This window comes from Mobula hypostoma, chromosome 6 (genome assembly GCF_963921235.1).
Source record: "Mobula hypostoma chromosome 6, sMobHyp1.1, whole genome shotgun sequence".
Classification (NCBI taxonomy): Eukaryota; Metazoa; Chordata; class Chondrichthyes; order Myliobatiformes; family Myliobatidae; genus Mobula; species Mobula hypostoma.
Genome location: NC_086102.1, coordinates 137,122,631 through 137,138,674, shown reverse-complemented (window position 1 = coordinate 137,138,674; position 16,044 = coordinate 137,122,631). Strand labels below are relative to the sequence as shown.

The following is a 16,044-nucleotide window of genomic DNA, read 5'->3' as shown; positions in this document are numbered from 1 at the left end:
TTCTGCCTTATTTATGAAAACATGCTGAAAATGAATTACATGTCTACCTATAGAGAGAGAGATACCAAGCTTTGCAGGACCTAATTATAAATATTTTCCATGCATAAGTATAGTTACAGGTTCCACCGGCTAGGGAGAGCTCATTTCTCCCTGCTAGCTTATATTACCAGTTATGCTTCATACAGTCCTCCTCTCACCTCAGTCCACTCAATATTCCCCACTAATTTTCCATCTCTGTCTCTGCTGCTGTTCTTATCCAGTACTTGTGGAGGGCTTACCATGTTCTTAACATTCTTTGAGTAAAATAGATATTTCTGAACTCTCTATTGGATTTGATAATGATAATCTTATATTCATTGGGCTTTGGTTTCACCCAAGTCTGGGAGCGTTGTTATTTTGAAGATGTTAATCAGGCCACTGGGAGCCTCTGTTTTCTTGGGAAAAATAGATAGCCTGTTTGGTATCCCCTGGTCAGTATATCTCCTCAGACCTAATGTCACCCTTGTAAACATTTACTGGATCTTCTATGACGTTTTTATAACATAGAGACTCAAACAATTTGGAGTACACCAAGTGTGCGCTAATCAAAGATCTACATGTCTAACTTCCCTACTTTATAACATAATCCCATTAAAATAAACAGCAAGATGTTATTTACTATCTTTAATAACTTAATCTGACTTTTAGTCCATGATCTTACTTTGTCACTTATTTTCCTCAATTTCCTCTAATTTTCTGATGAAATTTGCTTTGAACTTTGATATTCAACATGATTGTAAGCAACTGAGCAGCAGCTGTTAACGTTTTAAGTGTGTTTCAGATTTGTTTTACATCCTATCAGGTCTAAAATCAAGTTTAACAATTTCAGATTATAATGTTACTATTTCCACATACATTTCACCCGGTGCCATGATTTATTTCAAATCGAAAACCAAATCAAATCAAATCAAGTTTAATTATCATTCAAACCATACATAGCTATAACTGAACAAGAGAGTGTTCCTTTGGGGCCAAGGTGCAAAACATTCAAAATAGCAAGCAAACGTTCAAAGTTAGCAAGTAACATAATTCAGTATAACAAGCAAAGAAGCAATGTCACATCCTTTTACACTTTCACCGTTTTTAATCCTCTCCCGCTTTCCACTTTATAAGTGATGTTTGTTTCTTCACTTATCCTTATTCTCGTCCCAGTATTCAGCCTCCTTCTCCACTCTCCTTTCTCCTTATTGTAAGATTTATTTTTATCTCAAACCTTTCCCAGTTTTCAATGAATCATCTAAAAAAATTAACTTTGTTTCTTTCTGCACATCGGAACTGGCTGATATACTGAAGAACTTCCTGCATATTCTGTATTTCTTGTGTATTTTCCAAGCAATTTGAAACCTTCCTACCAAATGCAACACCTCACAAAAAGACAACCTAAGCCTCTGACTTAAAAAAGACACGCCGATGCAAGAGATTTTGATGCAGAGATACCTCAGCTTGGACATTGGCAGAGTGAAATTCCTTCTTGTATAAATAGATGACTGGGCAGGGGAGTTTATGATTGCATTTCTGGCTTTCAACTGGCATTAAATTAAGCTTGCAAAATATTGCCATTGCTATAAGCGGTCACTGTCCCAATAATTTCAAGTACTAATTGTAATAGATGACAGTGGCATTGTATAGATACAGATATCAGAACCAATTCTGCTTACTAACACATACAAAATGCTGAAGTAACTCAGCAGGTCAGGCAGCATTGTTGGAAAGGAATAAAGAGTTGACGTTTCCAGCCGAGACCCTTCATCAGAACTCTGCTTACTTTTGTTCTTCTCTCAGGAATAAAGCCTGATCTCTCCCTTTTACCAGTGGATCTTAAAATGATGATGCTATTCGGAGGAAGCACTGCCCAGATCACAGCTCACTTGTCAGCAGATTTCTGTGCCCACAGTCAACAAGCTGAGCAAATATGAATCAGTGTTTGAATGTGGTGGAGGCGCAGTATAAAAAGACCAAAGGCAGTGAGGTGAAGGCAGATCGAGAGAGAGAGAACGAGAGAGAAGCAACTCCTTCACACTGAGAACCAGCTGGCCAATCCCGCTCGAGGCAAAATGAAAACCTTCCTGCTCGCCATCGCTGCCGTGCAGATCCTCCACTGCTCAGGTAGGTACTGGGGAGAGTGGGACCTCAAAGAGTGGTGATAATCCAGCTAATGAGCTTCAGTTGGCAACATTTCACACGTGTGCAAGAAAAATTCACTGAGGTTTGTTGGAATGTCTTGTACAACTTTCCTTCTCTTTCTGCAGGAGGGCCAAGCACCAAGGAAGCTCTGAGAGCCTCAGTTATAAAGCTGAATGAAATGACCGAGATCCCCAACCTCTGTGGTATCACTGGCAGAAGAGGGAAGAATGTAAGTTTGCCCTGTTTCCAGATCCTTCACAGGTGATGCTCTTTTAACAGTGTTACTAAGTGTAGGTAGACCCATCATTGGTAATTGGTTCATTATAGACACAAGTATGGTGAAATGCTTCTGCTTGAATGCCATGGAGACAGATCATTCCATACATAAGTAAGATTATTCCAGCCATATTCACACAGGAGCTGAGCATGATAGGCATGTAACTGGCCAATTTTTGTTCAATTCAAAACTGTGTCTATTATTTTGGAGATTTGAATTGGAACTAGGGTTCAGATTAGAAAATGGAAATTTCCAGAGGTTGGGATTTGGGGTTTATTTATGTCTTGGTTACTTCCAAATCCCATAATGGGATAATCTGTTTGTTAGATTCTTTTCATTATTAACTCCTGTGTTTCAAGCATCTCCAGTTTAATGGCTAAAGAGGTGATTTAATGATTGGACAAATTATATCTTGTGCCTTTGCCATTGATGATTCTGAGTATCTCAGGGGAGGCAGATCCTGAAAGTAAAGACCAATGTTCTGAGTTTTATCTAATCAGAAATGGTAACACATTAACTGTATGGTTTCCTATCATTAGGTCTATCGCACGGGGAAACTGTCATACAGCGTGGATCTAATATTTTCAGTGAAAGAAACTGTCTGTTCCAAAAATTCCAGACTGGAATTTGATGATCGCAGATGTCACTTCCGTCCCAAAAAGACTGCGGTAAGACCTGATTTACGTTATCGCATCCAAACCACCATTTCTACTGAGGTGTATCACAAAAAGGCTGTGAGTGTTTGAATAATTGATTGAGGCATGAATACTGAGCCATTTGATAGAAAGGGCTAGTTATACTGCAGTTATTCATGGAATATGCCAGTGGTACTGACTTAAATCATAGAAATAGCTGTGAGCAGTGAATTATATCAAAGAAATTACTGCAGGTACTGAATTATTATCTCACCAAAGGGTCATTAGTGTTGAGTTATTTCATAGAAATTGCCTATTAATTACATTGCGCCATAAAGAGCAACACGTAACAATAATTTTTCTTTTGCTATTTTGACAGGCAAAAGGAATCTGCAGAAGCAGCGTTGAGTACTTTGCTGGCAAGGTTGTTGGCATTGATGTGGATTGTCAAGGTCTGAGGAGAACTGATAGCAAAAGTCATTCATTCGAGTCAAGAGAAAACAGCATTGAGGTAAGTTCCGTATCTACAGATCAGTTCAAGGCAACACACACAAAATGCTGGTGGAACTCAGCAGGTCAGGCAGCATCTATGGAAATAAATGAACAGTTTTGGTCGAGACCCATCTTGTGATTGTGATACAGTTCAGTTTAATGGGCCTTTGTGTTCTGGACCAGGTTTATAACTTTGCTTATTTTATTTAGAGAAAGCCAGGAAGCATTGGAGCAGACCTCTGAGCTCTATTTTTTTTGTTTCATTGGATGCACAGATGTCTGGAAATATCAGAATTCTGTCATAACTTACTTGTGCAAAGTGTGCTGTACATTAGTCAGTAATGGACACCATGCTTCTATAAAATATGGTTCTGTTCAAGTCAACAGAATAGAATTTCAGAAGTGTATTGCATGCTGCCTATGTTACAAGACTGGGTGTTTAGAGTTTGCAGATGAGGTCCAACTGCAGCCAGAGCTAAGCAAACAATACCTCTCTATTGATGAAGGAATAAGACAGCAGAGTTCATTGCGTGACTGGCTGTATTGCTATTGCTAGGATATTCAAATCCCTTGCCCTTTCTGAGCCAGTCCAACTACAAGTGAATATTAAAGATGCAGTATTAGTGTCTCCTCATTTCTTATTTGATTTTAGAATAAACTTTATCAACTTTATTTACTTTATGCATTTTCATGTAAAGGAATTAGCAGTGGAGTGTTTGTGTGACATAACAGAAAACAATAGTCAATAATTATCAGTTAGAAGTTTGACTTTTGAGATAACACTTAAGCATTGGATTAAAAAGATCTCATCTATCATCGTACTAATCCTAATTATGTTAATATTTTATATAGCTGAAAGCCTGGAGAACACCTGTTCGAGATGTCTATAAGCGTAAGTACTGTTTGCCAGATTATTAATAATGCAGCATCAACACCTGGGCTTTACCAGCTGCATTACAATTTGTCACAACAATGATTCAGAATTAGCTTCCATGGAGTCATTGATAGGACCTTCAGCCCAAATCATCCATGTCAACCAAGTTGACTATCAGAGTCTGTCCTATTGGCCTACATTTTAGTCATATCTCTCTAAACCTCTCCTATCCATGCAACTGTTTAAATTCCATGCATATTCCCACCACTAACATTAAGCTGACCAGTGTGTGATTCCCTGGACATGTCCCATTCCCCTTTTCAAATAAAGGCACTTATACTACTTCAGTCCTCCAGTACTCTGCAATTACTTGAATATTGCAGAGCACTAGAGAACTCCATTTCCAACCAAAATATTTTCAATTTGAGAGGTTTTTATTATTTTGTAAATGTTAGGTCAAAATAAATTAATATCTTGGTTTCATAGGTATAGCTGCTTCCATTGACATCATTTACTAGATCATCATTGCTAGTTCTTTTGGGTGTAGAGCAGAATATAGGCTAATTAGTTTCAGCAATCATGAGTTATTCATTGACTCCACAGCCTCACTCTATCTGGGATATAGTGACTGAAGTGGTACTGTAGAATGTGTAAAATTTAATAAGGACTTTCCATTTCACTTAGTCATTGAAGCAACATAGATACTTATAGAGTTAGCACATCAGCATATTTTCATTTAGTTATATCGTATCTGTTACTTACAGATTATTATGATAGATTTCAAATATTAAGAATATTCTCTGATACCTAGATTAAACAGGAAACCTAATATTTCATTATAGGTGTAAAACACATCAAACGAATCGTTGGTTGAAGAATCTTCAAATGTAAGTGTACACTGTTTTGTGGAAGATAATTCAATGATCTTGATCACCTTTATCAATAATAATAAAACACTTGAGTTCAGATGGAATTCATCTCATTTCTTTATTCCAGGAGAACAAGAGGATTCAAACGTCAAAAACCAAAGATGAATGAAATGCCTGAAAGATCAAGTATGAACACAAGACGACCTCATTCAGTTTAAATATTTAATCAATTATGCAGTACATGTTCATATTTAGTGGGGGTTCCGGGGATTCCTGACTGTACATTTTGTTGCGACTGGAAGATTCAATAGATTGTATATGTTCTGTCATTCAGTTTGTATTGTAATCTTGCATTCTGTGAATCAAATTAAAGGTGTAAAGAAAATATTTACTGCTCTTCCAATTGCTGTTTCTCAGTTCACACAAACCGTCCATGGGAGAAGTGTCCTCAGTCTTTTGACAGCTGCTGGTAGTTTTGCTTGTTTAAGGCTGGTGTGGGTTGGGGTGGGTGGGTGTAGGAGGATTTGGTGGACAGGCATTGCAGTTTCCAATCATAAGCACTACTCACCTTCTCTCTTGTTCAAGATAATGGACTAACAATAAACTGGGAAATTATAGGCCAGTGAGCCTGACGTCAGTCATGGGTAAATTATTGGAAGATATTCTAAAGGACAGGATATATAAATATTTGGATAGATATGACCTGATTACAGATAATCAATATGGCTTTGTGTGTGGTTGGTCATGCTTCATGATTATTATAGACTTTTTTGAGAAGGGTTCCAAGAAGGTTGATGAAGGAAAGGTGGTGGATGTTATCTATATGGGCTATCGCAAGGCCTTTGACAAAGTTATGCATGGTAGGGTGCCCAAGAAGGTTAATTTGCTTTGCATTCAGTATGAAATATTCAATTGGATTGAATATCAACTTAGCAGGAGAAGCCAGAGAGTAGTAGTAGATGTCTCTCTGACTGGAGGTTTGTGACTAGTAGTATGCTGGTGGAATTGGTGCTGGGCTCATTTGTCATCTATTTTGTATGACTTAGATGATAATGCGGTAAACTGGATCAAGAAATTTGAGGATGACACCAAATTTGGGGACACAGTGAACAGCGACAAAGGATACCAAAGCTTTTAGTGTGATCTCAACTGGTTGAGAAAATGGGATGAAAAATGGCAGATGGAATTTAATGCAGACAAAACAGAGGTGTTGTCCTTTGGAAGAACATACCAGGATAGGTGAACACAGTGAATGGTAGTGCATGGAGGCACAGGGGCCTGGAATACAGTTCCATAATTCCTTAAAAGTCACATTGCAAGTAGATAGTATCATCAGAGAGAATTTAGCACGTTGGACTCCATAAATCAGGACATTGATTACAGGAGTTGGGATGTTATGTTGACATGAGTTAAGTTGAATTTGGAGTATTGTATGCAGTTCTGGTCACTTACCTATTAAAAAAACTTATCAATAATCATGAAAGAATACAGAGAAAATGTACAAGAATTTTTTCAGTATAATTGAAGACCTCAATTTTAGGGAAAGGCTCAATAGATTGGGACTTTATTCCTAAAATGCAGGTCAATGAGGTATAGAGGTTATTATAAAGGTTATTATAAAGGCATACAAAATCACAAGGGGCATATATGGTACAAGGTCAATGCATGAAGGCTTTTTACCCTCAGGTTGGGTTAGACTAAAACTAGTTTAGGGGGCAAGAGTAATATTTAAGGCAATCTGAGGGGGAACTTCTTCACTCAGACGTTAGAGCAAGAGTGGAACGAGCTGCTAACAGATGGGGTAGGAATGGGTTCAATTGTAACATTTAAGAGGTTTGTTTATGTACATAGATGAGAAGGGTATGGAGCACTATGGCAGGATGGGGACTGGGCAGAAGATTGGGTTGGCATGGACTAGATGAACCAAAGGGCCTGTATCTGTGCTGTGTTATACCTTTTAACTCTTTGACTACTCATTTAGTTGTTTGGCTTGTTGGAGTCACTTCCTGTACCCTAGGTGGAAGTGAACAATGATGAACTGAACCAATATCCTTCATACTTACGTTCCACCTCATTAATTATGGTTGGTATATTAGTGGAGTATACAAGAAGGAAGATGAATGAGGCAGTTAGAGGGTGAACATGCTGGAAAGGTGAGATGCATACCTTGTGCATTTTGTGGAAATCTGGAGTAAAATAAAGCACTGGACATATTCAGCAGGCCAGGTAGCATCTAAGGAGATAAAAATACTGAGTGAATGTAAGTCCAGCAATGGAACTGTGGTTTGTGACACTATTGCTGGCTTAAAGCTCCTGTTTCCTTCCTTTGGTATCAACCAGACAAATTCAAAGAAGAGCAGAGAACTTCTACAACTCCTTCAGTCCACGTTGACGTGTGAGGCCTGATCCGTGAGCTGCCCTGGACCAACTGCTCTCTGAGGCTGCATAGCAGCCTAGCGCATGTCTCATTGATTTGGAGAAGCTCTGTTCACTATTACCTAGAGTTACAAATAAAATTCAGTTCAGCAACAGGCTTTGTTTTAATGTCAATATTAGAGTTGTTATATATTTATAAAGAAAAAGTCCATGGTGAGTTCCAAAACCTCCATGCATGCTAGTGTTCAGACAATTAATATGGCATATCTCTAGCTATGAAAACTTAATCTGTTTAGTTGATTCTAGTTTGGCCCAAATTCTGAAACAATATTTCCTTTCTGAATCTCGAAGCAGCCACCTAAATGACAAAGATGTGTTTGTGTGTTTCATAACTTCCTTTGTTACATACAACTCTACCAAAGTTTGTGTCATCAGAAAACTTAGTAATCAGTCCACCTATATTTTCTCCTATTTTTATATATGTAAAGCATAGAACATAGAACATGCAGCACAAGAACAGGTCTTTCAGTTGACGATGTCTTTGCTAACTGTGATGCTGAATCAAATTAAGACTGTTTGCCTGCACATGGTCTCTCTATTCCCTGCATGTAGCTGTCTAAATGCCTCTTAAATGCAATCTTTGTTCCGGCTTCCACCACCATACCTGGCAGCATGTTCCAGGTCCCTACCATTCTCTGCATTAAAAAAATTACCTCACACATCTCCTATAAACTTCAACCTTCACCTCAGAGCTATTTCCGTTAGTATTCAACATTTCCATTTGGGAAAAAGACTCTGACTGTCTGCCCCAAACAAGCATCTCATAATTTTAGAAACGTCTATCAAGTATCCTCTCCTCCAATAATGATCTAGAGAGGACCACCCAAGTTTGTTCAAACTCTCCTAATAGCTAATCTCTCTAATCTAGACAGCATCCTTTTGAACCTTCTCCAAACTCTCCACATCCTTTCTAGAAAAGGGAGACCAGAACTGCATACAATAATAAACAATGTTCCTAGCATCATTCCCTGTGGTAAACCACTGGTTACAGACCTCTAGTCAGAAAAACAGCCCACCCATTGGTTTCTGCGTCCTATACACAAGTCATTGAAGGTCAATGTGTAGATACAGTGGTATGCAAAAGTTTGGGCACCCCTGGTCAAAATTTCTGCTACTGTGAATAGCTAAGTGGGTAAAAGATGAACTGATTTCCAAAAGGCATAAAGTTAAAGATGACACATTTCTTTAATATTTTAAGCAAGAAAACTTTTTTATTTCCATCTTTTACAGTTTCAGAATAACTAAAAATGAAAAGGGCCCAAAGTAAAAGTTTGGGCACCCTGCATGGTCAGTACTTAGTAACACCCCCTTTGGCAAATATAACAGCTTGTAAATGCTTTCCGTAGCCAGCTAAGTGTCCTTCAGTTCTTGTTTGGGGGATTTTCACCCATTCTTCCTTGCAAAAGGCTTCTAGTTCTGTGAAATTTTTGGGCCGTCTTGCATGCACTGCTCTTTTGAGGTCTATCCACAGATTCTCGATGATGTTTAGGTCGGGGGACTGTGAGGGCCATAGCAAAACCTTCAGCTTGCGCCTCTTGAGGTAGTACATTGTGGATTTTGAGGTGTGTTAAGGATCATTATCCTGTTGTAGAAGCCATCCTCTTTTCATCTTCGGCTTTTTTACAGACGGTGTGATGTTTGATTCCAGAATTTGCTAGTATTTAATTGAATTCATTCTTCCCTCTACCAGTAAATGTTCCCCGTGCCACTGGCTGCAACACAAGCCCAAAGCATGATCGATCCATCCCCGTGCTTAACAGTTGGAGAGGGGTTCTTTTCATGAAATTCTGCACCTTTTTTCTCCAAACATACCTTTGCTCATTGCAGGCAAAAAGTTCTATTCAAAAGGTTCAAAGGAACATCTAAACAAGCCTGATGCATTTTGGAAACAAGTCCTATGGACTGATGAAGTTAAAATAGACACTGGTTCTGTTCTTTTAGTCATTTCACAAAATGAGTTTGAACAGCATTTCAAAGATAATACACTGAAGCCTGCAGATATCCAACTAAGGACATATACTGGACAAAAGATAACTACTGTGGGAATGACATCTGTAACTGTGAAATACGACAGCCAATAAGTCACATTGGGCTTGTATGTGGAAAAAACTGAAGGACCGGCGTTGTGGGGCATGATTGGCTAAGACAACTATCACTTGATTGGAGATCCATTCACAATTTGCATGCTATATTCCCGCAATGAAGCCATATTAAACTGAATTAAGAAAGGTACTGGATGATGCCACAGCAGTGCTCAAGGATGGCATTGAAAAACTCAAACATATCAAAGGCTTTAAATAAAAATGTCACACCCAAGTTTTGAAAAGCCCATCCGGTACTTACACCATCTGTGATAAAGTGGCCAGTGAGTTAAATTGTATTGAGGTTGAAGGAATTCTTTCCAAGGTTGAGTGGAGCCCATGGGCAATGCCAGAGGTCCTAGCAGCCAAAACGAATGGATCTATCAGGATCTGTGACGACTTTAAGATTACCATCCACCCAGTACTGGAAGCAAATCAGTACCCTCTGACCAGGATAGAGGATATCTTTGCAAACTTTTTGGTGGGAAAACACTTCAGAAAATTGGACTTAGCCGAGGCCCATTTGCAGATGGAAATGGAAGAAGAATCCAAAGTGTTTCTCACCATAGACATTCTCAATGGGCTTTATCACTATAATAGGCTTCTTTTTGGAGTGGCATCTGCAGCTACATATCGGCAGAAAACTATGGGCCAGGGACTGCAAGGCCGCTTGGGCACTCAGGGTTCCTGGATGGCATTGTTACTGGTAAGAATGAAAAAGAACATCCCCAAAACCTAACGACAGCGTTAAAAAATTAGAAGATTATGGGCTCAGAGCCAGATGTGACTGCTGTGAATTCTTTAAACCAAGTATCACTTACTGTGGTCACACAATTGACACACAAGAATTACATGTGTTCTGAGAAAATTCAAGCAGTGGTGGATGCTCCAAAGCCAAAGGATGTGTCCCAGTTGTGGTTCTTTTCAGGATTTGTCAATTACTATGACAGGTTTCTGCAAAACCTGGCTACTGTGCTCCACCCCTTGAACTCATTACTGAAGACTCAGAAAGAAATGGCAATGGAGAAAGCAGTGTTTCAAAAAGGTGAAGGAAATGGTGACATCAGACCCTGTACTGACACACTGCGATTCACATTGTCCGTGAAACTTGCCTGTGACACCTGGCCTTATGGTATAGGTGCAATCATGTCACATGTGACGAGTGACGGAAGTGAACATCCTACATCAAAGTTGCTGGTGAACGCAGCAGGCCAGGCAGCATCTATAGGAAGAGGCACAGTCGACGTTTCAGGCCGAGACCCTTCGTCAGGACTAACTGAAGGAAGAGTGAGTAAGGGATTTGAAAGCTGGAGGGGGAGGGGGAGATGCAAAATGATAGGAGAAGACAGGAGGGGGAAGGATGGAGCCGAGAGCTGGACAGGTGATAGGCAAAAGGGGATATGAGAGGATCATGGGACAGGAGGTCCGGGAAGAAAGACGGGGGCGGGTGACCCAGAGGATGGGCAAGAGGTATATTCAGAGGGACAGAGGGAGAAAAAGGAGAGTGAGAGAAAGAATGTGTGCATTAAAAAGAGTAACAGATGGGGTACGAGGGGGAGGTGGGGCCTAGCGGAAGTTAGAGAAGTCAATGTTCATGCCATCAGGTTGGAGGCTACCCAGACGGAATATAAGGTGTTGTTCCTCCAACCTGAGTGTGGCTTCATCTTTACAGTAGAGGAGGCCGTGGATAGACATGTCAGAATGGGAATGGGATGTGGAATTAAAATGTGTGGCCACTGGGAGATCCTGCTTTCTCTGGCGGACAGAGCGTAGATGTTCAGCAAAGCGGTCTCCCAGTCTGCGTCGGGTCTCACCAATATATAAAAGGCCACATCGGGAGCACCGGACGCAGTATATCACCCCAGTCGACTCACAGGTGAAGTGATGCCTCACCTGGAAGGACTGTTTGGGGCCCTGAATGGTGGTAAGGGAGGAAGTGTAAGGGCATGTGTAGCACTTGTTCCGCTTACACGGATAAGTGCCAGCAGGGAGATCAGTGGGGAGGGATGGGGGGGACGAATGGACAAGGGAGTTGTGTAGGGAGCGATCCCTGCGGAATGCAGAGAGAGGCAGGGAGGGAAAGATATGCTTAGTGGTGGGATCCCGTTGGAGGTGGCGGAAGTTACGGAGAATAATATGTTGGACCCGGAGGCTGGTGGGGTGGTAGGTGAGGACCAGGGGAACCCTATTCCTAGTGGGGTGGTGGGAGGATGGAGTGAGAGCAGATGTACGTGAAATGGGGGAGATGCGTTTAAGAGCAGAGTTGATAGTGGAGGAAGGGAAGCCCCTTTCTTTAAAAAATGAAGACATCTCCCTCGTCCTAGAATGAAAAGCCTCATCCTGAGAGCAGATGCGGCGGAGACGGAGGAATTGCGAGAAGGGGATGGCGTTTTTGCAAGAGACAGGGTGAGAAGAGGAATAGTCCAGATAGTTGTGAGAGTCAGTAGGCTTATAGTAGACATCAGTGGATAAGCTGTCTCCAGAGACAGAGACAGAAAGATCTAGAAAGGGGAGGGAGGTGTCAGAAATGGACCAGGTAAACTTGAGGGCAGGGTGAAAGTTGGAGGCAAAGTGAACATCCTGTCACCTTGGAATCATAGAAACATAGAAACATAGAAAATAGGTGCAGGAGTAGGCCATTCGGCCCTTCGAGCCTGCACTGCCATTTATTATGATCATGGCTGATCATCCAACTCAGAACCCAGCCTTCCCTCCATACCCCCTGACCCCTGTAGCCACAAGGGCCATATCTAACTCCCTCTTAAACATAGCCAATGAACTGGCCTCAACAGTTTGCTGTGGCAGAGAATTCCACAGATTCACCACTCTCTGTGTGAAGAAGTTTTTCATGTTCCCTTACTGCTGCAAAATCATGCGCAGATTGACAGAGAGGCCTTGAGTCTGGTTTGGGGTTTAAAACATTTCAACCAGTACCTGTATGGGAGAGAGTTTACCCTCATTACTGATCATCAACCACTGGTGTTCATTTTCAATCTACAGAAGTTTGTTCCACGAACAGCAGCAACACAAATGCAGAGATGGGCTCTGCTTCTTGGAGGACACGATTACAAGACTAAATTCAAGAAGATGACTAATCATTGAAATGCTGATGGATTACCCTTGGAAAAGGAAGTACCAGAAAATTTTACTAAAATAGACACTCCCCTTGAAGTATTCTCCCTAACTCCCTTTTACAGCAGGGTGATCCATAGGGAAACCAGAAAAGACCCCACACTGTCTGAGGTCTACATGGTCACCCAAAGTGGCTGGAATGTGCAACAGAATATCCAGTTTCCCCTTTTTTTAACCAGTGCCAAAAGGAACTTGCCCTTGACGGAGGTTGCCTTATGTGGGAATTGAGAGTTGTTGTACTATCCAAGCTGAGAGCTAAAGAGTTAGATGAGACACATCATCTGGATTTGTTTAAAATAAAAGCATTTGCTTAAAGCTTTGTCTGATGGCCTGGGAGAGATCAGCAGATCGAGCAGCTAACCAGGTACTGTACAGGATGCCAACATGTCCAGAAGGTGCCAAAAGCAGTGCTTACCTCCACCTCTGGAATGGTCTGCATTGCCATGGTGGAAGAATCATGTGGATTTTGCTGGACTGTCCAAATTTCTGCTGCAAAGTGGCCAGAAGTGTTCCCAATAGCCTCCACTACAGGTTTGCACACTGTTAATGTGCTGGGCAGCCTCTTCTCAAGGACTGGTGCTGCAGAAAACGTTGTCAGTGACAATGGAGCACTGTTTGTGTGGGAACAGTTTCAATCATTCCTAAAAATGAATGGAATAAGACATAGTACTTTTGTACTGTACCACTCAGCTACAAATAGTTTGGTGGAAGGCTTTGTCCAGAGTCTAAAGAATACTGTTAGCAGACACATTGTACTAACGCTGAACCAGAAGCTCATCAGTTTCCTCCTTGCACATTGTAATGCCACACACTCCACAAACAATGACTCACCAACTGTGCTGTTCCTTGGTCGTCCTTTGTGTTCATGCTCAGATCTCTGCAAGCCCAATCTCAGAATCAAAATGCAGAACAAGCAGTTGAAACAGATTAAAGGCTCCTCAAAGAAGTTCGACATTTCGCTCCTGGACAAGGCATCCTGGCAAGGGACTACAGAGGTGATCAAAATTGGGTACTCGGGAGGATTAAGGACAGAACTGGACCACTCTCCCATACAGTGGAGATTGAAATCATCTGGAGGTGACACATCGATCAGTTGAGGAGAGCAGAGTCAATTGATAGAGTAGAAAGTTGGCTACCACTATCAGAATCACTTTCTGCAGCCTAGAAGTCAACTGCTACAACCACCAGGGAGGAGACCACAGAACCAGAAATTGTTTCACAGCCACAAGTTTCACCTGATAAGCAGAGTGATCCCCCCCCCCCCTTGTCAGGAAAGATATAATCCCACAAGAGTAAGAAATCCTTCACAGCAATTAAATCTTTAGGATTAAACAGGACAATTTAAAATTTACTATGCTATGGGTGTTTGAATATTATAGTTGTGTTATATAATACACTGTGTATACTGTATAGTAGAGATGAATTCTGCATTGAGTTGGAGTTTATAGCGAAGCAGGGAGGATTGTGTGTATTTGTGAGTAATCTTGTATATATTTTGTTCAATTAAGCATTCTTGGTCATTTAAATGCATAACTACGTCAATTGCATGCATCATCACACTACTATGTGCGTGCCTTGCTTAAAGTAAAGATCAAGTTCCAGCATATTTCGGACTCCTGTGTTTTTCTTTTGAATTGTTTAATATTTTGAAGTTACAAAGCTTAACAGGTGCACTTCAGAGAAAGAGAAGATAAGAAAAGAAGCAGAGAAAGGGAAAGGGGGGAGTATAAAAGGTACATCTCTGAAAGTGGGGAGAAACTTAATGCTGCAAGTGTACAATGCTGAAACCATCCGGTACAAACCACTGCAGTTGCTGAAAACCTAACATAAAAGAGAATACTGGAATATCCAGCAAGTCAAACAGCTTCTGTGTGTAGTGAGGTAGTTCAGTCCCTTTGGTAAGCAGATCCTAACTCGGGTCATAGCATAGAGATCTTGAGGTTGGGCGTGGTGGGTGGCAGGTGCTTCCCAGGGGTCATCAGGTGGGCACCCCCCTTCTTAGATGTTTTGTCTGTTTAAGCCCACTACATCTCCAGAGGGCTCCACAGTGCGTCCCGGTGTCCCAGGTGCACCCACTTCACATCTGGCCACCCAGGCATCATTTTAAGGCCCAGCTGCCGTCACTCCTCTTCATCCATAACCAGTGGCTGCTTTGCTCAGCTGCCTCGGAGAGGTCTTTTATAGCTTGCCGCTGGCCCTGGCCTCGGACTCCCAATCCCTCCAGCAATCTGAACATGGAAGTAGAAACAAACCCTCTGCAGTCAACCTCTTCTGGGAAAATCTGCACCTTCCATCCACGCTGCTTCTCATCTGTGGCCATCTCAGTGTACCTGACATGCTTCCGATCATACACCTCGCAGGCTGCATCTTCGCAGGGCACAGTGAGCTCTGAGATTACCACAGCTTCCAACTACTGGGCCACAAGACCAAGTCTGACAAAAGGCTAATAGCTCCCCCGAGATAGCCACTACAACCCTCACAGGGTCGACAGCCATGTTTCAGTCACGAGCAGGCGCCAGTGTGCCTGACACCGACTGCTTCAGTGAAGGTGGCACTATCTGTCCTTGCCAGGCAAAGGGGATGGTGGTTCTTCCAGTCATATGGGGCTTAGAGCTGTTATTCAGTCTTTGCTTCTCCACAATGAATGCCAAACATCTGAGGACCTAGTTGTGCCTCCATGTGTAACAGCCTCGAGTGAGCCTTACATTGCAAGATGAGAGGATGTGCTTGCGGTTTGCTGTTCTTCCACAGAGTGGACAAGCTGGGTCTTCATCGAGCCACTGGTTCAGATTTTTGGGGGTTGGGCGAACATCATAAACTGCTCTTATAAAGAAGCTAATCCTCCTTCCTTCCTTTTCCCATCAGTCTTTCCAGCTGAATTTTCTTTCCTCAATGTTTTCCCACCTTGTCCACTGTCCCCATTTTGCCTGAGACACTGCTCTTGCATACCTCATCTACTCCTCCTAACGCTGTATTTGCTCCACCGCTGCAGCTCGCCTTTGCTTTTGTGTTGCCGCCTTCTGCCAAATGGGCCTATTTGAACCTGCGCCAAGGCTCCCTCTTCCAGATTGCACCTGGCCTACCA

General features: G+C 41.7%; 1 pseudogene; it reads left to right on the top strand.

Annotated features, from left to right (window-relative positions):
• Positions 1-1,951: 1,951 nt before the first annotated feature.
• LOC134347652 (secreted phosphoprotein 24-like) lies at positions 1,952-5,677 on the top strand (annotated as a pseudogene).
• The last annotated feature ends 10,367 nt before the right edge of the window (positions 5,678-16,044 follow it).